Genomic DNA, 22,298 nt, shown 5'->3' with positions numbered 1-22,298 from the left:
ACTCAGGAGTTGCTTTGCCCAAGTAAACCTTGTCTTTTACTTTTCAAATTTGTCGTGAGCTGGCTTACTTCGTCAGTGGAGAAATCTATTTTCAGGGTACAGAAAACATATTAACCACAGTTGCTGTGAATTCATAACTGCAGTGGTCCTGTCCTGTAAAAAAGACAGTGTTGCTCTCAGATCCTCCCTGACCTCTGGCTCTTAAAATACTTTGGCTCCCTCTCCTGAGGTGGTTCCTGGGCCTTAGGGAGAAGGGCTGTGTGAGATAGAGATGTCCCGTTTGTGGATGAGTACTCCCTAGGCACTTATTCTCTGTACTTTGTGGGACTCTGCATTAATGGGCATCTAGTGCACAAAATCCTTCTCTGATGAGCTCTAGAGCTGCACTAATGTATGGCTAGAGAGACAGGACTTTTGGTTGGTTGGTTGGTTGGTTGTTTGGTTGGTTGGTTGATTGGCTTTTTGAGGCAGGGCCTCTCTGTGTACTGTGTAACAGCCCTGGCTGTCCTGAAACTAGCGTTGTAGACCAGGCTGGCCTCAAACTCACAGAGATCTGCCTGCCTTTGCCTTCTGAGTGCTGGGATTAAAGGTGTATGCCACCAGGCTTTGCCTGAGAGACAGGAATTTATAGGGCAGTTTGATACTATGTCCATTTAGAAAAATAACTGTAAAAGGTTTACTGCTGCGGCCTATGAGTTCCCCAACCATATTTGCAGTACCAGGCATGTATTTCTGTGGGACAGACCTCAAATGCATCAGAAAATGATGGTTGCCCCACAACATTCAGGCCACTAGGGTACCTATAGGCGTATCTTGCCATGCCAATCAACCTCACAGGGCATAACACTTTACAGTACTATGAAAACTAATTAGCAGGGAGGAAGCTTCTTAGCACCAACTTGACTTTTCCATGCCCTGTGATCAAAGTGTGTGTGACATTTTCAGCAATAGGGTCTTACTATCAATTTCTGGTGGTCAACTGAGGGCAATCAATGGCAATAGCCGGCAGTGTTTTCAGGGGTCTCCAGGACACCTAATTCTTCCCAGCTCTGACTTCCTTCATCTCTCTTACACACTCACTGCCCTTGTTTCTTTACTCCCTCTGTCTCTGTGCCAAAGTTCACCTCCTTGGAAGCTCAGATCGATCCACTTCTTCCTGGAAGAAGCCTCGCTGACTGCTCTCACGTTGTCATCCTCTACCCTATTCCCCTGGGGTTCCCTGCAGCTCTGTTGTAGCCAAGGCTCCACCTCGGGCTCTTTGGGAACAGTTTCACACCTTCCATTCTCTGCTCTATCTTATCTGCTTGCAGCTGGTTTAGAGTCCATTCCCAACCACTCCGTCTTGTGCTGGGACAATCCCCACCCCACTCCCACCCTCCTCTGTATGAAGAACTCAAACCGATTCCCTTTGACTGGGGTTTTAGAAAGGGTGTTTTATGGTAGGGCCCAAGTCACTCTCATCCTAATTTTGGTCTCCAGTGAGACCAAACTTATGTTATTTCCCCATCCCTTCCCTATCCCAGCACATTCTTCCAGTTTTTCAAACTGAAACTTTGGCAATGGCTTCATTTTTCCTTTAGTCTTTATGCCACTTGGTATTTTATCCTCTCTCCAATCCCCTCCCAGTGTGAGCAGAACCACACCTTTGCAAGCTCCCCTGCTCCCTCTCCACCCTGATCTGGGTCTATGCTGCCATCATTCCATCCTGGACTACCACAGAAATGACCAAGCCTGCCTTTGCTTCTCCCACCATGGTAGCTGTGTCAAGCTTTGTGGAGTGAATTTCCCATCATGACATTTGCCTGCTCAAACTTTTTCAAGGACTTCTCATTTCATGCCCAGTAAAACCTGGAGTCCTCCCCATGGCCATCAGAATGTCCTTCTCTTGATTCTCTGGTATTTTCTCCGTCCCTCTGCTCCAACCACCTTCTCCTCACTGATTGAATCTGTTGAAAATGTTTAGTATTTTTCTATTTCTTTAACGTACAATACTCTTCCTGCAGATGAGCATGTGGTTTGCACAATCTTTTTCTCTAGTTCCTGCACTGTCACCTGTACAGAGAGCCCTTGTGTGACCACAAATATAAACTGACACTCCCCTCCTTTCCCATCCCATTTCTGTATTCTTCATATCTAATTTTACTTTCCTTCATAGCATGTATTACTATGTGTGTATGTATGAGTGTGTGAGTATGTGTGAATGAATGTTCATGCGTGTGCCTGTGTGTATTAGTGTGTGCATGACTGACTGCATGCACGTGTGTGTATATGAGAGTGTGTGTGTGTGTGTGTGTGTGTGTGTGTCCTCTGTCTTGGCTAGAATGTGAGCTACTTCTGACAGAGACTTCATCTCACTCTTTGTTCCATCCCTAGTGCCCAGACCACTGATCTGAGATCTGGTGAGTACTTAAAATATTGAACTTTCAAATGAATGAGACAGTCTTTACCTCAGAACTCCAAGCTCAACCCTCAGTTTGTCTCCTTGTAATGGGAAAAAACAAAACAACAAACAAACAAACAAACAAACAACAACAAAAAAGCCCTACTCTTCAAGGTTCCAGAGATTCATAGCTGCTGCACTGGCCAAAAAGGGGTACACCGTCTGCATACTCAAAAAGTGTTAGACTGCTACACCTTACTAGCACACTGGTTGGTGTGACTGGTGAACTTGTACAGAGCAACTCTGGATCCCACCCTGGAAATTCCAGGAGTCTGCTGTGACCTTTAACACCAGAGTGTCTGCTCGGTGACATAACAGCACCTGAATGGCCTACAGCCTCTGTGAGAGCCCCTGGCACAGTAACACCCATCCAGGGAGATCATCCAGCGCTTCTTCCGGCTTTCCTTCTGGACACATGATGCTACCCACTCTACTTCCTGGAGCTCTTCCACTCATGACACTGGTAATTAATGGTCTCCTGAACTCATACCTCCTGCCATGTGAATTCTTACAGCTCTTTGCTCTGAATCTTAGAGATTAGTCTGTATGCCAAGATCATGCTCCATTCTGATTTTTACTGCCATGAGATTAGGAGAGCCCGTTTTCCTTTTCTTTCTTTGGTTTTTGAGACAGAATATCACTGCAGGCATGATTATCCCGGAGCTAGCTATGTAGGTCAGGCTGGGATTTATATTCACAGAGGTCCACCTGTTTCTGCCTCTGTCTCCTGAGTGCTGGGATTAAAGATGTGTGACTCCCTTTTCTTTAAGATACGATAAAACTCATGGAGTGGATGATATCAATAGTGAGTGCTATGATTAGGGCATAACAAATACTGAACAAATGCAACACCCCCCACATGTATGCCAAAGAAAAGGAAAATACAGCAAGAAAATCATGAAACAAATCTATACGTGAAAATGGTCAGAGCAATCAGTAGCTCAGAGCAACATGAGTAATGGTGGCTATCACAGATTTCAAAGTCTAACTCCTCTGGGGCAAGTCTGGTAGCTATGGAACCTCGGACATTGTAATGTCTCTAAAATAAAGTCAATACCTGCCTCACATGGCTATTGTGAAGGTTAAATAAGACAGATAATTAATATAAGACTCACTAGTGTGTGGTCTATAGTGCTTATGCAATGACATAGCCATGTAACTATACTGAAGCATTGGTTTTCTGTATAACCCACATAACCACTTATTTATGTTTTAACTCATTTAAGGAAAAACCTCAGTGTAATTTGCCACACTCTTACTCCCCAGATCAAGCGATAAATGTGAATCTGGTAGAAATGCATTTCTCTAAAACTGTTCCAACAATCACAAGTGGCCATTGTTTCCAGTTAATCTGAAAGGGTGGTTTCACTGCGGAGATAAGACAATCAGAGACAAGAGGCTCTGGGTCTGTTTTGCTGTCTTTGCACACAAATTGTGTTATGAGTAAGTCTATCCCTGGAGTGACGCAGGGTGGCTATGAACCTTAAGTAATGGATTCGCTTGCTTTAAAACAAAACAAAAAAAAATTGAAAAACAAAGCATCTTTAAATAGTTTCAGGATCACAGATAACATGCTCCAAGTTCACTCCACACAATGCTCTCTCTGTCCAAAGAGGCAAAACATCTCCAAGCTGGGGAAGTGACAAACACAGTAACTGAGTCATTTTATACCACGTCCAGATCCAGAACCCATCTGACTCTCTGGTTCAAATTTGAAGCTACATTAACAACCTATTCTTTCTTCCTTAGACTATTTGCACTTAGCCCTGCTCTCCCTTGCAGACAGACTCTTGTCATTGGTTTTCATGGCTGTGCCTGTTTCCCCATCAGCACAGAATCCCAGACAGCCACATCAATAGGCCTAGCCCAGAGCCCAGCTCAACAATGGACAATGGACACAAGTGGTGCTGAAAGAAGAGCCAGGTAACACTGTTGTATCCCAGTGCCTCCTCTGCTGCATTGTTCTTCTTCCTCTTACTTATTCTCAGATATTGCTACTCCATCTGCATGGGAATGAGAGTTAAGCATAAAAGACACTCAACAGTAATTTTTCTCATCTTTTCCCAGACTTCCTTGAGTAGATATTAATTATGGATCCTTTGAAAACACTTTAGTAAAACACAAACTGGAGAGACAAAGCTTTCTGAGAACCTGACTCCAAAAGCCTGGAGGGCAGAGACAAATTTATCTCCTTGAGAAATAACCAGGATGTATCAACTACACAGCTGGTGACTACTAGCTCCAAACCAATCGACAACCAACTGTGAACAAGATATCTGAACTCAGTTCATATCTGTTCATTTAGCAATTATTGTATGGTACTATTTATTCTTTATAATGCATTAATACTCCTCCTACCCCACCTCAACTGAAAGTCACTGGCAGATAAGACCTATTTTAATGCTTTTATTAGTAAGTTGTTATTTCACATTTTCATACATGTGCACCATGCATTCTAGACCGACCCTCCTTCCTTTTCTCTCTGGTCCCTTCCAGCCACTACCCCGCCCCCCATAATTACCTTTTCCCTATTAGCTTTGGTTTTGTTTTGTGTCCCATATTGTTTCACCACAGCCATCTGTGTGATAATGAGTTTGAACCTACCATCAGAGCCTGGTGGGCTCAGCAGTGGGTACACAACCATGCTTTCCCCTGAAGGGACCAGCTCCCCATTTCAGCAGCCATGACAGTAACACTTGCTTGCCATGACCTTGTCCTAGTCACTAAGAGGTCAGATGCCTGCCTCGTGGCAAGGAACCAATCAGAAGTTAGCTGGTGGCACTATGCTTTACGGCTCTGGGTGTGCTTTATGGACAAGTGCACAGCAATGACGCGCAGAGCATAGCAACCACCCTGGGAGGGCCTATGGGCCATAACAACCAGTTGGCCAATCAACACAGGGCAAGCCCTCCAAGCCTGGAGGCACACCAATCCTGAGCCTGTGCGTACCCCTAGACACTCCCCTTACGCTGCCCTACAAGATCTCTATGCAGCCCCTTCGAGCTGTCTTTGCTAGCCATCTGCCATGGTGGGTGAAAGACCCGAGCTAACATGGGGTTAGTTCGTTAAACAACAATAAAGCCTCATGCTGTTTGCAGCAAGCTTTCGAATCTGCCTGGTGATTGGGGTGACCGCAGTCCTGGGCTTAGACCCAGGAGTCCTGAGTTTTCTGGGGGTCTAACACCCCTCTTCCAGGATCTGGGTTACCAACAGATCAGCAGCATGTGAATAAGATCCTGTGGGTCCCATCCCTCTTCATAGATGACTTCTGTGTCAGCACACCCAGCTGCTGTGAGTTCATGGTTCCCATCCCTACATCCTGCTCTTTCCCAGCCCCATTCTCCATCCTGAGGCTCTTACATTCTTTCTGCCCTTTCTTACACAACGTTCCCTGAGCCTTAAGGAGATCATCACATCAATGTCTTGTCTGTGGCTCACACTTCAGCCATCCTTTATTTTTACCATCTAGAGCAGCCATGGGTCTTTGCCTTTATTTCTATTCCCTGGAAGGAGACACTTCTCTGTTCAGGTTTCCTTGGTCAGGTAGAGCTAGGCTTAAATTTCTTAATAGGCCCTCTTCTTACACAGATTGTGCTTGTGTCACGATTAAATCATTTGGCCCCATTCCTCTAACCACCTTTGCCATTGCAGCCCTCCTGACCCAGGTTTTTCCTTCCTAGTCACTGATAAACACCTTGGGTGCTTTACTAAAGCCCACCTTCCTGATCGTTCTAACCGATCCGACTTGTAGCTCCTTCAATTGTCCCCCTCAATTATTTTATCCTAATTCTATACTAGCAACACATTCCCATAGGCCCACCAGTCTGCAGAGCAGCCCTATCTCTAAAGTTACAGCCTCCTGTGTAGCATGGGGTTTAAAAGCTCTCTCAATTCTGCTTCTGACACCTGCTCATTGTGTGCCTAGCCTAACTACATAATGCTAGGCTTTATGTATTCCCTCAGAGCTCTCATTTTTGTTTCTGTAAATGAAAAGTATGGGATACCTACTTACAGATTCACTCAGATTAAATGAAGGACTTGACAAAACCACAAAAGAAGTGCCCAAAAAAACACTTGTTTTTTTTATTATTTTAATTTCTTTTTTCTACTAGCATTTTTATTGTTATAAGTTCCTTTTGATTTTTTTCATCCCATCCTTAAGAGCTCTCTATTTTGCCAGCACACCCATCTTCTCTAGCTTCCCTAGCCCTTTCCTTTAGCACCCGAATGGTCTCTGAACTTTACTATCCAAGTTCTACTGGAGAAATGAACATATTTAGGGGCATTTCCATCCTGTGCTGGTTACTGCCAACCTTGGGGGAACTTGTGCAGTTCAGCAACCACCCTTGGTGCCCAAGCCCCACACCAGCTGGTGCACATCGCCTGTCCTCTCCTTATGCACCACTTGCTATGTCCATGCATCTCTCACAAGAGGGCCTCCGTTGACACTAATAGATGGGACTATCATATTTACTCTGCTCTTTCATTTGCTTTTTAGACTTCAATAATCTAGTACATCTAGATTTATCTCCTTTTGATTTTTAATAATCAGTTGTGCTGGGGATGGATTCTATGCAAGGCAGATGCTCTGCCTCTGAGCCACAGCTCCAGTCGGATCATGCCATTGTTCATTAGAAGCATCTAGTATTTATAATATAGTGGTACTCTAAGCATTCTAGGGATGGCTATTTGAAGGATACTCCACACTAAAGGCCTCCTGCCCACCCTCATCCTACTTGCTCTCTGGCAGCATCTGACACTCTCAATGATCTCATGACCCTGGCAAATCCACTTCCACCGAACTGTGATCTCCAGGCATCTACTCTTCTGCTTTCTCCCATACAGCTCTGCATTCTTGGTGGTCCCTTTATTTGGCTTTGTGCCCACCGTGTAACTCTCACATTTTCGGTTTTCCAGGCATCTGTTCTTAACAGTTGTTTTTATTTCTTCCGTTTTCCACTTCATTCTTCATTTATTCACAAAATATTAACTAACCTTCTGATGATGGTTTCCCAGATCTACCCTATCACATTCTGGAGTTTCAAGTATGAATTTCAGGTTGCCTACAGGGTAACCTGACCTGTGAGCATTATAGACATAATATGGGAGTCAATTTAATATTTCCTCTTTCATATTTTCGCCTCCTCCCATCTGGTCTACCATACTCACGGTGGCTGGAGTGTTTTTATTGTCAAAGCACAAATCAGACACAATGATCTCCTTTTCCCTTGACATGAGTCTCTGTGCCTTGGGTCCCCACACGGGGACCGTGTTTATGCTTCGTATGTTGGGTGAAATGTCACTACAACTCTTTGATCATATGAGCAAAGACACTGCTCCCATCCCTTCCAGTAACTGTTCTCCTCCTTCCTCTTGTCCACCTGGCTGTCAGAATTATCTTGACTGTGTGTTTTCACTCTGCTTGCCTATGCCCCTCCCCTAGAATGCACATTCCGGGGGGATAAAGAGCCTTTGTCTTGTTCCAACACTAAGACCAGACTAGCAGGGCAGACTAAAGGCACCCCTCCCTCATTTACGAAAGGCAGGTCTTGCTGTTAAATTAAGAGCTGAACCCCACATTTCAACCGGAGCAGTTCTATTAAAGTGAGAGGTGTTTCCTTCCCAACCCACTCATTCTAGTTCAATCCATTTCATTTCCATAAACAGATTAACTTTGAATTACGCGCTGAGCTACGGGAAGAGACTCTTAGTGGCAAATCAGCCCCACCCACCACCCTGACACCTTTTCACACCAATCCTGGTAGCCATAACTACCACCCGCTGGAGCTTGATTCCAGGATTCTGGGAGGTGGGTACCCTCTGGTTGACACCTCAATGATCCCTAGAACTGAAGAGGTTCGGATCTGGCCCCACCCTCCATCCTTCCATCTTGACACACCACTGGGTATTTCACACATCCACCTTGTCTTTCTTCACAGACAAGGCACAGGGCACTCGGGCTGCTGACTTCTGCAAAGCCGCGCCGCAGATTTAAAGCTCCAATTCCATTCACTTGTGCTACTATGTTTCTTGGCTGCCCGGAAGAGTTATCAGTAGATTTTTTTGAAAAACAAAACAAAACAAAAAACAAAACAAACAAACAAAAATCTGGAAATTCATTGAAGTAAGGAGGCAGCGCTGGTGAGAGGGCCGCTAGAGCTGCACGCTGGGGTCTTCCCAGACCCCAGCTCGAAGGCCAGGCTCTTTGTGGCTAGCAGAAGTGGGGACCCAGTAGGACGCAGGCTTCCAGGCTGGAGACCCGAGGGAGGGTGGAAGGGGAGGAGTCACAGAGAATTCGGGATGGCGGAGCGACTTTAGTAGGGGTTTCGTCAGACGGGGTGGAGAGGGGAGGTCTGGATGCAAAGGAGAAAGCGATCCCCCTTCGGAGGGGGAACAAAGCCGTGGCAGGTCCTCACCCGAACGCATTTCAGCTAAAGGGGGATGCCACGAAGGGAGGAGAGGGCAGTGAGCTAAGGAGTCCGGGGTACGGAGTTTGCATTTACCACGACGCCTCTCCGGGAGTCTGGCGCCTTCTCACTGCTCCCGGCCATGTCTCTCGTGGGGAACGCGGGAAAGACAGACGCCGGGAGGATGTGGAAGCCGGGCTGCGCTGGGGGATGGGATGCGGGGGATGTGGCTGGGGCCGCCCCGCCCCCCAGCCTGCGGGCGGGAAAGCCGCGACCTCAGCCGAGCCCCATTCCCGAGGCGGCGCGGGAGCAGCTGTGGAGCAGCGCCTGATGCACCTGAGCGCGCTCCAGGGAGCATCCCTGGCGACCCGCTGCCCATCCCTCTGCCGGCTCCGCACCCCGCGGGGATGTAGGGCAGGCCTGAGACCCATACTGTAGCGAAAGCAGCCTCTTGTCATTTACCTTCCCAAAGCCCATCGTTGCAGCCCCAGGCCAGCAATCTCCAAGACTTCTCTCCCTGCCAGGTTTTAAATGCACATTTGTCCTAAGTCAATGCATAAAAGCGGCAGTGTTGAGCGTTCTCGGGCTTTGGGAGTGGGCCTGAGTATCCCAGAGGGTTTCAGATTCTGGCGCCCAGCCAAGAGTTGGAAAGAGCCACAAGCAGGCATTTCCTCCGACCAAACCCTAGTGATGCAATGGACCTAGGGAAGGAACTTTTTACAAAATACTGTGTCTAATTTACCACTTGACTCTAATTGTTTCAGGTTGTAGCTGAAGGCAATAGCTCTATTCAGATTAGAAAGACTTGTTTTATTAATCTATTGTCAAACCCAGCCCTTAATCCCAGCTTTTTTTCTAGCCCAGTGCCCTAGCTCTTTGTTCTTTCCTATGAGGTCCTCGCTTTCTGTTTATGTGTGTCATTGGTCTTGCACAGACCCTGTGCGCCAGACCCTGCACACAGCCCACTTTGGGTTAAAGGCCTCACGTGGATATAGTTCTCTTGAGTCAGTCTTATCCAAAGATATTTGCTGGACTAGGGTATTGTCTAGGATGTGAAAGGCCATAGCAATACCACCCCCCCCCCCCAAACACACACACACAGAGTCTTTTTCCTTCTTCACCTTTTGGCTAAGATCAATTGCAAAAGAAGTGCTCAATATTCATTTTCTGGCACACACTGGCAAGATGAATGCTAGTTGTGTCTGATTTGAAGGGAAAATAGTTTTTCATCATTTCATGTTGCCCTAGATTGGAATAATTGTGTAATAATATTGCATTTATGTGTGGCAGACAAGCCATAATAGCACATTGGCTGTTAATGTCCAGTGCCAGAACTGTGGAAGAACTAAGGGTGCAAGGTGCAGGCTCCCTGCCATTAGGCCCTGTACTTGCCGACTGGCTGTATCAGTAGGTGGCGTTCCCTAGCATAGAGGTAAACGTTTTCAGCCATTTTTTTTTGTAGCTGCTTCTCTCTGCTTTCCATTTTTAGTTTTCAATACTGGGCCCAGAAAATATTCATGTGCAATATAGTTGAAATTTCCAGGAATTGGGCTGGAGAAATGGCTCAGTGGTCAAGAGTACTCAATTCTCAGTGCCCAGATGGTGACTCATAACCATCCATGACTCCAGTTCCCGGGGATCTGACACTCTTCTAACTTCTGTGAGCACAAGACATGTTTCATACATGCAGGCAAAACACTCACATACATAAAGGAAAATAAAATAAATCTTAAAAAGAAAAAGAAATCTCCAGGTACTGAAAAGTGATGTTGTTAGGGAAGCAATCTAACTCTAGAATCCAGAGAGCAAGTTAATGCAGTTCACTGGCCACAGGGTGGGACTGTGGGTAGTTCACAAACCATGTTTGAAGATAACAACATCACTTGCGTATCCAACTGCTTCAGTGTCAAACTCAGCTTAAAGAATCTCATTGTGAAGTCATAGAACAAGCTGGGGGACAGAGGACCGCTAGGCATTTGTCTCTGCAGGTCGTAAGGATGCTCATTGGCTGAAAAATGGCAGATAGACTTTTTCAAAAGACCATCGGTTTAGGCATATTCCCCCATGAATTCACAATGAAAAAGATATAGCTTGCTTGAAGGACAAGAATATTATGAATTTATTTATTTATTTTAAATTCTTTTAAAGAAAGATTTTATTTATTATGCATACAATGTTCTGCCTGCATGTATGCCTGCAGGCTGGAAGAGGCCACCAGATCTCATTATAGATGGTTGTGAGCCTCCATGTGGTTGCTGGGAATTGAACTCAGGGCCTCTGGAAGAGCGCTCAGTGTTCTTAACCTCTGAGCCATCTCTCCAGCACTTATTATGAATTTGTATTCTAGAACATTCTATATATACACCATTGTAGGACATTCCTAAAGAATGGTGAATAAACTCTTTTAAATATCAAATTTATTTTACTTCATACCATTGTCTTTTATGTTGTCAGATTATAACTGGTGTTCTGGACCACATGAATGTAGTAAAAACTTGGAGTCAGATATTAGGGGGTGAAAGCGAAAAGATCTGAGAAGGTCTTACTTCTCTGAACTCCTCAGACCGCACTCAGAATATGCTGTTCCACAAATGCAGGGAATAACGTGCATGGAATGTGGGGCAGATGTGATGATATCTTGTTTGTGCTCTAACAAATAAAGCTTGCCTGAAGAACAGAGGGCGGAGCTAGCCATTAGTTAACCATAGAGGTCTGGCGTTCTTACAGACAGGAAGTAAGATGGCAGGAGGAGGCAGGAACTCAGTCTCTTTTCCGTCTGAGGATTTGCTAGAGGAAAGAACTCTAGTGGCCCCAACATGAAGGGCTGTGAAAGATGGCTCAGTAGTTAAGCGCATTTGCTTCTTTTGTAGAGGACTTGGGTTTTGTTCCCAGCACCCACATGGCAGCTTACAAACATCCAGTGCCAGCACCAGGGAACCCAATGTCCTCTTACCTCCATGGGCACCAGGCACACACACACAGTACACTTGAATACAAGAGAACAAAACATTCATACACACAAAATAGAAATAAGTTTTTAAAGAATTGGCGTAAGATTCAGAGATGCTTATAGTCTACAAACAACTGGGGACTGATATGACTAAAGATACAGAAAAAATTTAGAGATCTGCCTGCCTCTGTCTCCTGAGTACTGGAATTAAAGGTGTGCACCACCACCACCCAGCCAAAACTGAGACAATAACAAAAGTCATGGATTTTTTTTTTTTTTTACTAAAAAATGATATGTTAGTTCAGCATGTCCACTCATCATTCTTTTGAGGAGCTACAGGAGCAAAGATACACATCTTTGCCATGTTGGTAACTAGTGAGTGCCCTGAAATTTCCAAGCATCCACTTTTCCATATTTTCACTGCATGCACTTCTTATTTTAAATTATTACCACTACCATGGTAGAAACACAAATATTTATCGTTAACTGAATCCCCTCCAAGCTGGAAGTACTTACTAATCATTTGACATTTTGGTGACACTTGGACCTTTGCTAGTGAAGGAGCAATTCCATCTGCCCACCTTGTGCCCAGTCACTCAGTGACACTAGACTGGAAATTCAGAAGGATGTTTGATTCTTTCCAAGTCCTGAAACCAGAAAATAAATAAATAAAAAATCCCATAAGCCTGGGAATTGTGTTGAAATACATAAACATCTGAAACTTGGTGACTCAGCCTATTAGTCAGAATTTCTGGCGAGAATCTGGAGAGAAGCCACAGTGGAGGAAGGCCAGTGATAATGATGATGGCATTTTGGTTCTCCATCACGCTGAACAAAACACTTTACAAAAAAACAAAACAAAACAACAACAAAAAACTTTTCCTCCAGACAGTCAGTCCAACTAAAAACCTTGCAACCTCTGAGGTAATTTCCCCTCTCTGCAGTAAAGAGAACTGTAGCTGTGAATAATTGTAGCAAAAATCAACTTAAACAAAAGCCTCTTTCATATTCAGTAAGCATGGGAACGCATCTTTCCAGCCTCTCATTGCAGACTGAACCCAACGTGTAGTCTTTGAGAAAACTAAAGCCCGCAACTAAAGCCAGAAGCTGCTTGGGGTTAGCTTTTATGTATGGCACCTTCTGTAATTAACTTGCTGATGAAGATCACACTGACGGTAGGTAGGAGCCCATTCTCTCACAGTAGTGTCATACATGGGCAGTAGCTTCAGCAGTAAGCTGCTGGGTTGCTTCAGAACACCCTCTGCCTATCTCCCCATGTGATTGGAAGAAGAATTGGATAGCTTCAGAGAAAAAGAATAATGTGTTCATGTGTTCCTCCAGATTCCAAGTCCTGGCAGCTGACCTCAACTCTCTTGGCCACCATTAAACAGTCACTGAAAGGACACAGCTGCAGGAACTCTCAACTAATCACTAAATAAACCCACAAGGTTGGAGGCAAAAGTTCTGTACCTGACCCTAATAAGGTGTGGTTTTGAATGAATGGATTAGCATTTGATGATATTGTGGCAGCCTAAGCAGAATTAACTGACTGCCTCAGCCAGTGCTAAGTCTCTAAAGGAAAAGTGTCTAATTCAACCAATCAAAACAAAGCCACATAGAAACCAAATGAACTTCCTAAAGTCTACAACTTTGGCTAGTACACGAAGAAGACTAACAGCCTACTGGGCTGGTGACAAGCTATTTATCCTGCTTAGCTGTGTAGATATCTTCTCAGCATCCACTGGCAAGGAGGAAGTGGGGGCAGGGGCGGATGCTGGGTTCTGGGTTGCATTTTAGAGTTAAGGTTGGAGACATTTAGGAGAGAGGTTGAGAGTTGTGGCTTCAGGGTGAAAAAGACCAAAGAGAAGAGTCTTGTCATGTTTTTAAACTTTTAAAATGCTTTCAAAAATTACATCAAAGAAACATGAAAATGAATAGATATTATCAAAATTTTTCAAACTGCAAATTGATAGTTTTTGTTCTGAAGAATATGCAGTAGGAAATTTGAAGACTATAGCTTAGTTATATCTCAGCTCATCAAAGACCTTTGACTTGGCAGTTTGGGTCATATTCCACGTTGACATGAATCTTTATTTTTTTTCTACCTTTTATTTTTTATTTTATGTGTATGGATGTTTTGCCTGCATATGTCTGTATAGGCACCACATACATACATGACTTACAGAGTCCAGAAGGTGGCATTGGATACTCTTGTAAGTGCAGTTACAGACAGTTGTGAGTGCTGGTGTACAACTTGGGTCATCTGGAGTAGTTAGTGCTTTTAACCACTGAGTCATTTTTCCAGTCCCAAATCTTTATATTTGTCCTAGAAGACATGGATCTTATTTCTACCTGCCTCACTACCCAGGTGTCAACAATATCAGCCTTCTAAGTAGCCACAGAGAAGAAAGCCACTGTGTTGTTTCCTCTTGGCTCTCTCAGTGGCTTGTGAAGACAATTGTTTTTAAACTTTGTCAGCATATAGAGTAACTCCTGAACCAGGAAGCAAAACTGGGATGAGGTATCAGGAGCCACACAGGGTGTGGGCGGCTGAGCTTCTGGCTTACAGCTCAGAAATGGGAGCAATGGCTTGTGAATGAAAAGTCCAAGTGTTTGTATTTCTAATCAGGGAGGTTAGCTACACTCTTTCCTTCGGCAGTGCTGGTGGGAATCTTTGCACATTGAACCTATCACAGAAGATCAAACTAGCTGAGGGTTAGCCATTCTGTTCATAACTTTAAAAGCAAGTTTAAAAGATATCTTTCTGTTTCATATTAGCATGTGAAAATTGATTTCCTACCATGCTTTAGGCCCCAGATTCAAGCCCCTTCTGCCCCATCCAAAAGGGGGAAAGGAAAACAGAGAAAATAGAAGTAAAGTTCAAAGGCATTTAAAACCCGGGTTGATATCTTCAGGTTCTGTGACTATGGAACGTTCATCTTATATAGTTGTTGTTAAGCCTGAAAATTGGGAGGAGAAAGACTGAATCCACAACTGTCCAACTGAAGCAAACTTTATTAAATACTGGCCAGGAAGATGAACACTGGCCAGGTCCATATTGAGAATTCCCAGAGAAATGGTGCTAAATTAGGTCAGCCTGGTGCCTATAAAGGCTACAAGCCTAATCTTTCTGCCTTTGTCCAATCAGGGGCAAGCATACATCCTGAAGTACTTCCTGTCTATGTACCTCCCACCTAGGTGTAATCAAGCACATCCTGTGCAGTTGGGGTATCCAAGCTTGTTTACTGAAGCAAAAAAAAAAAAAACAAAAAACAAAAAACAAAAAACAAAAAACCACTTGCCTTGTTATCTTACATGAACAACAGCCTCCAGCATTCCTGGAAGTTATATGTCCTTGGGCAAATGGGGCTTACAGGTTAACTTTAGCCCTTACATTGTGACTAAATTGTACTCTATCCTTCTGCACTTTTCTGTTCATTACACTTCAAGTAAGACCAAAAGAAAACACAAGTGTTTTTCCATGTTATGATACATTATCAACATCTTTTAGAATACCAGGGTCATCATTTATTTAACCATTCCATTCTTTAATGTGTTTATAAGTTACTCACAAATTTCAAGTTTAAAAATTTATATAAATTAATATGTTTGTAAAAAAAAAAGCATGTACTTCTAGAGGATAAGAATCTCTAAATTAGGAGAGAAAGAAGTATTTTAAGGCTTTTGATGTACACTGCTAAATGTAGGGTGTAATATTAATGGAAAAATAGTAAATCTTACAGGTTGTTTTAAATATCAAGTAAAATTTTATTATGAAAACATTTTGAGATTTAAAGTTAAAGCCTGTTTGTTAACCAACATATGTAAAAGCTCGGTAATTGGAAGTAATAAGAAAAGTCAGTTTGAATTTGTGATTAATTCTCCCCTATGGACTACTATAAAAAATGTGGTTTTTACATAAAGTTATACCTAGACCAATGAAAAATTTATGGTGCTCTGTTCCAGGCTTTTGGCTCCAAGTTATGGTTTTCTGTTTCAGATTCAGTTTTAAAACCAGACTCCATTTCCTACCACCTGACCCTGGGCAAATTTCTTAATTTCTTTGCTTTATTTGCTACATCTGTTCAGTGAAGGTAGTGCCAGCTTTGGCTTATTAAAGGCACATATAGAGCTTGTGGGAGGGCAGCAGGTAAGACCACTGGTTGTTCTTCCAGAGCGTACATGTTTGATTATCAGCACCCATGTGGCAGCTCACAACTGCCTGTAATTCTAGCTCCAGGAGATTCCAGTACCCTAGCCTCCCGGGCCTCTGCATTCATGAAACATACCTACACATAGACACACATAGCCTCCCCCCTACACACACATAGATGATTAAAAATAATAAAAGCTAACCTTTTTAAAACATGGCACATATAAAATAATATACTCAGGGACTAGGTAGGGAGGTCAGTGGTGGAGCATTTGCTTAGCATGTACAAGGCCCTGATATTGATATCATAGTAAAAATGAAAAATTAAACAATACATGCCGAGTGTCGACTACTAGAATACTGCTTAATACATTCATCCAGTATTTAAATTGAATTTTTAAAAGTGGAATTATCAATCAGTTAGGATTTCTGCATTAAGGGGCTGGAGAGATGACTCATCAGTTAAGAGCACTGTTGCTCTTCCAGAGGACCCAGGGAATCTGACCTCTGTAGGAACCAGGCACACATGTGGTACATAGATATACATACAGACAAAAGACTCAAACAAGTAAAAAAATCTTTAAAAAGAATGTATGTATTAATAAACAAATTAATTGAATTATAATAAATAAACCAGAAATCTGAAAAAAGGCTCTTTATACAAGTAAACTAAAAACTTTTCATAAAGTTGTGCTTATTTGTTCCCTCTGTAGAATGCTGTAAATTTATGAACATGTATGTATGTCTAAGTACATAAAACAAAACAATCTACAAGAAACTTATCTAATTATACAGTGGTAGTCTAAATTGAGGCCTAGTTTTCAAACCATTGTCTTCTTATTTATTTTATATTATGAAGCAAATAGCTTGGTTCAATGCTCCCAATGTTTGGATTATAAAGGACAACAATAAAACTCTACTGCAAAATTAATGAATACATCAGATAAATTCCATATCATATATAAATATACAACTAATCTCAATATTTATAGTGTGTCTGTAAGGAAAAGTATAAATGGATCAAATAAAAATCCTGAGTTAATAAATAGATTATAATATTTTCCCAAGAAGTGCTGAGGAAGGAGTTATATATAATGAAAAATGTCTCTTGGTATTGAGGGGACCCTGTCCTACTTTGGTTTCTGTTTCTATTGTCAATGCAAAAACAGTACTGAACTCAAAAAAGGTAAGAGGTGGCTTTTTTTTTTTTTTTTTTTGGCAAATTTGAGTGATCATGGCCCAGAAACACAGATTTAGGTTGTCCCAAATTTCATGTTCCAATGTGAAAGCAGACTCATGAAGTTTTTATAGAAACAGAACAGAGAAAGTCCTTTATCCAGGCACTTTTCAAGTACATTGGTGGGAACATTTATTACATGATTATAGCAAAGTAGAGAAATCTTAGCTCTGGGCCTGAGATGTTTTCTTATGACTCTTAGGCCTTTTGGTTGGTGGAAAATTAGACTTTCCTTAATTTATCCTGAAGGTTTTTACCTGTAGTCAGGATGTTAGTTCCCATACAGAGGTAGCAAGCAGGGAATGGCTAGTCAGTAGTCTGAAGCTAGCCAAAGATAAACTGTAATTAGGCTCTGGACCTGCAACATTTCGCACTCTCCACAATCATAGAGGGTTCACCCAGTCAATCAGCAGGGCTATTACCTACCTGCCCAGGGATGGCATTGCCCACAGTGACCTGGGCCCTCCTGCATCAATCAACAATCAAGAACTGCAACACAGGTATGCTTGTTGGCCAGTCTGACAGAACCATTTTCCCAAGTGAAGTTCCCTCTACCCAAATGACTCTAGTTTGTGTCATGTTGACAAAAACTAACCAGTGTATAACCCATAGTTGCTTTGGGGCTGAAGCAGCTTTCTGTTTTCACAGGCCATTTGAGATGCAATTTGATCACTGTGGTCCATGGTTTTATTCACCTTGCCTCCCCCCCCCTCAATCCCCACCCTACTCAGTTCCTTCTGAACTCTACTCTCACTCAGACCAACATGGTCAGTTCCTGACTACTTGAAAAAGTTCCTTCTGGTTCTTTTTGGTTCCTATCAAACTCACAGTTAGCAAACAATCTAATAATAAAAAGTCACGCAATTGAGAACATTTCAACAGGCTTTAAATTAAAATGACCCAAAGGAATAGGAGACAAGAAAAATCTCTTTTACCTACTAAGTCTTGACCATCCTACACTGTCTTCCTGCCTCCAAGACTGATGTTGCTGGTTTTTCGTTCTTGGGTTTCTGAACAGCACAACTGGCCACAGAACAGGTGACCTTTTACAGAGAAAGAGACATGAGACACGGCTGAGTCAGTCTTCCCTGTGGGTCTGAGGGCTTCATTGAAGCTTAAGGGGTGTAGACTGATGGCTTCAATAGTTGTACAAATCATAGCTGGATATTAAGCCCCTACTTTTCTCTACAGAGTCAGGCCATGTTACTCTTTCTTTCCCTGCTATGGGACTTGAACCCAGGGCCGTGTCCACATGAAGTGAATGTTCTATAGTATTTGCTACATTTCTGGCCGTGTTACATTTTGTATTGAGTTTCTGGAGTTTCAGGGTTGTCTATGACCTTTATGCATTCTCTTTCAACTTGTTTTCCTGAATCTCAAATCTGACTTATGTTTCTGAGTCCTTGAATGAGTCACACATCCTGCCATAAATCCAGTTGTCTAATCAACTATGTCGAATTTTTAAAGTGACATACATAAGGCTTGGGTGTGTAGCTCGGTAGCAGATTGAATGCTTGCTTAGCAAGTATGAGGTCTCAGGTTAAATTCATGACACACAAATAATGGAAAAATAAAGTAGTAAGCTTGAAAAATGGTAAATGCTGGAAGTGACTCCCTAAGTTACCATTTAAATGGCTGTCCAGAAGTCATTCTGTATTTGTTTAGAAATGGACACACATAGGTTTCCAGTGATTTTTCCCCATTCATAGAGACAACAGAAAAGGTTTAAAGGTTTTTCCAAATATTATTTTTTTCTTATAAAAGAGAAAAAAAGGAAAACTCTGACATTAAAAGTGAATCCTTAAAAATTATGTAAAATGACAATCAAAATTTCCAAAAGTGTCTGCAATTTTATAGACAGTATACAGAAGGTAGTGAAGTGATAACCACAGGAACAGCCTTCCTTCACAGGGCACATGATCTGATGATCTGAAGCCTAAAGGGAACACAGTGGTCTGCTGTAGGCAGCACTACCACTTTGAGGGTGCTCTGGGGACATACTGTGCAAGATCTTGTTCTTGGGCATGTCTGGGCATGTAAGCTCCATGCATTTTACCTGGTTTCCAGACAGGGCTTCTCCACATTAGCAATACAGACAACTTGAGCTTTATAATCCTTGTTATGACATATCTTCTACTTTGTAGACTAGTTAGCATCATCACTGGTTAAATACTTCTAGTTGTGACAATCAAAAATACCTCCTGAAAGTTGCAGATGTCTCTTGGGGTAGTGGAGAATGTAACATTGGTTAAAATCCAACAATCTTAGATTAAATAATTCATAAACTGGTCTCAATTGTTTTCTAATTGGTTTTCAAGAAATTAAAGAGAACAATAATAGACGCATTGACAATAGTTCTATGGTCCTTATGGATATGTATGGTATGAGCAGAGTTTGGAGAAGGGCTTTATTTATTCTTTCTGAAATACAGGAAGATGAATGTAAAGAAAAAGTAGATGGTATTACAAATACAGAGAAACAAACAAAATTCAGGTAAAAACACAAACCTAAAACTCAGAATTTATACTTGCTACTTGATACCCAATGACTTTCTATTTTCACTTAGCTCAGTGGTTCTCAACCTTCTTAATGCTGTGACCCTTTAAGACAGTCCCTTGTGTTGTGGTGACCCCCCAGTCATAAAATTATCTTCATTGCTACTTCATAACCATAATCTTAGCATTGTTATGAATTGTAATATAAATATCTCTGTATTCTGGTGGTCTTAGGCAACCCTTGTGAAAGAATCATTTGATCATCCCCAAAGGAGCCGTGGTCCACAGGTTGAGAACCACTGGCCTACACTTTCAAAACAGGAATTGGGAGATTGTAATATACAATTTTATTAATGTAAATATATAATGGTTGATCTTGATTGTCAACCTGCTGGGATTTAAAATCAGCATGTAAACAAACCTCTGTTCCTGTCTGTGAGGGATTATCTAGACTGGGTTAAGGTAGAAAGACTCACCTAATATGGGTGGTACTGCTCCATGGGCTGAATAGAAAGCAGAATGTGAGCAGGATACAGGCACTCGAAATACAGCTTGACTGTGGACTCCATGTGACCAGCCTCCCCCTGCTCATGCTGCCATGATGGACTCTATACCCTGGAATTACAAGACAAAATAAATCCTTCCATCCTTAATTTGCTTTGGTTGGGTGTTTCGCTACAGCAATCAGACGAGCAAGTAATAACATAATATTAATAGAATTCTGAAGGTCATTAATATTATTCATTTCTCATAGAAAAATTCAGGTGTCTCTGCCACCTTCATGGGCAGCAGACAGACAAGCCCTGGGAGGCAAGGATGAAGTTCAGTTAGCCAGTGTTGGTTCAAACATTGGGAGTCTGACCGGAGTGGTTTATTTTAGGCTTATTTAAACACAGCACAATCTGGTGAACACTATTCTTATGATGATTAACTCAATCCTCAGTGTTCAACAAAGCATGCCTAATTCTCTTTGAGGAACAAAGTAAGCAAAATACAGATCAGATGGAACAACGTCAAAACTCTTCGTAAAGTACACATGACACCTTCCATAAAGATGGGTTCTATAGATTGACTGAGAAAAATAAGTAGTTGAGAAGTGTGGTAGAACATTATTTTAAGGTGTGTGACTTTTGTTTATGCTGCATTTGTTTAACTCTGTGAAGCTGTGATTCTTTGCCTGTCCAAAACACCTGATGGTCTAATAAAGAGCTGTGTAGTGATGTGTTGTTTATGATCTAATAAAGCCACTGGGGATCAAAATGCAATGCTAGCCATAGCCATAGAGTCAGGCAGTGGTGATACACACCTTTAACCCCAGCAGCCACAATAGATAGCTATAGAGGCAGGAGGTGGTGGTACACACCTTTAATCTCAGGACTCGGGAGACAGAGGCAGATTGATCTCTGTTAGTTCAAGGCCACACTGAGCTACATGAAATTGATCCAGTCTAAAAGAAAAGCAGAGCTCATGCAAAGGTGATTTCAGCACTTGGAATCACATGCCTTTAATCCCAGCACTTGGGAGGCAGAGGCAGGCGGATATCTATGAGTTTGAGGCCAACCTGGTCTACAAAGTGAGTTCCAGGACAGCCAAGGCTATTACACAGAGAAACCCTGTCTCCAAAACCAACCAAACAACAAACAAACAAAAAAGCTGGCTAGAAACAAACCACCTAAGACCAGGCATTCATAACTACGAATAAGTCTTCTTGTATTTATTTTGGGATGCTGAGTGATGGACCCCTCAAAATGCCAAAAGAGCAAAAACAACACACAACAGAGAAAGGTCTGGAGGAGGGTCTGATGCTGGAAAGTCTCTACTACACAGGGAGTGCAAAGGTCACCAGGCTATTAAGCACATCTGCTTCATCCTTCTGGGCAGAAAACAGGTTTTGCATTCTTTCCCTTGAAAGAACAACCTTGTGTTCTTAACATTCCAGGCTTCCCCAGTGCATGCTTCTGAGTACATAGACCTCTATGTCCCCTACACAGAAAGGTAAGTGCATCTCAGGAGGCTGAGCATCATACTTGAGACTGCCAAGAGCAATGCTATTTTAAATACACAAGGCTTAAAGCAGAATTCTGTTGTGGAATATTAGTTGAAGATGTGTTATATTTGTTTACACTGTGGAACATTTGTTTAATGATGCAAAGATATGTTGCATTCGTTTATGTTGTATTTGTTTAACTCTGTGAAGCTGTGTTACTTTGCCTGTCTAAAATGCCTGATTGGTCTAATAAAGAGTTGAACAGCCAACAGCTAGGAAGAAGAAAGGTGGGGCTGCCAGGCAGAGAGACTAAATAGGAGGAGAAATCTGGGAAGAGGAGGAGGAGAGAAAAAATAAGGGGCCAGCCATACAGCCACACAGCCAGACACAGAATAAGAAGGAAAAAAAGGATACACAGAAATAGAGAAAGGTAAAAGCCCAGAGGCAAAAGGTACATGGGATTAATTAAGTTAAGAAAAGCTGGTTAGAAACAAGCCAAGCTAAGGCATGCATTCATAAGTTAGAATAAGACTCCAAGTATTTATTTGGGAAGTGGGTGGTGGGCTCCAAAGAGTCAGAGTTAGGAAAACAAAAAACATCAAAACAGAATTTATTTGGAGACAGGGTTT

The 22,298-nt window shown here is 42.4% G+C and overlaps 1 long non-coding RNA gene across 2 annotated transcripts in view; it reads right to left on the bottom strand.

Moving 5' to 3' along the window:
• Nucleotides 1-20,175, bottom strand: part of LOC103159467 — a 33,571-nt gene extending 13,396 nt beyond the window's left edge. Inside the window, exons 1-3 of one of the 2 annotated variants that reach the window (XR_003483313.2) lie at nt 20,159-20,175; nt 18,123-18,230; nt 12,314-12,444 (exon numbers count right to left, since the gene is read on the bottom strand). This is a non-coding gene — a long non-coding RNA (uncharacterized LOC103159467). Of the gene's footprint in view, nt 1-12,313; nt 12,445-18,122; nt 18,516-20,158 lie in introns of those variants that run through there. The other variant, XR_003483312.2, reaches the window with a different exon arrangement.
• Between the last annotated feature and the right edge of the window lie 2,123 nt (nt 20,176-22,298).

The sequence above is a fragment of the Cricetulus griseus genome, chromosome 3, assembly GCF_003668045.3.
Source record: "Cricetulus griseus strain 17A/GY chromosome 3, alternate assembly CriGri-PICRH-1.0, whole genome shotgun sequence".
NCBI lineage: Eukaryota > Metazoa > Chordata > Mammalia > Rodentia > Cricetidae > Cricetulus > Cricetulus griseus.
The sequence above is the reverse complement of the archived record's forward strand: the minus strand, read 5'-3'. Positions and strand labels throughout refer to the sequence as shown.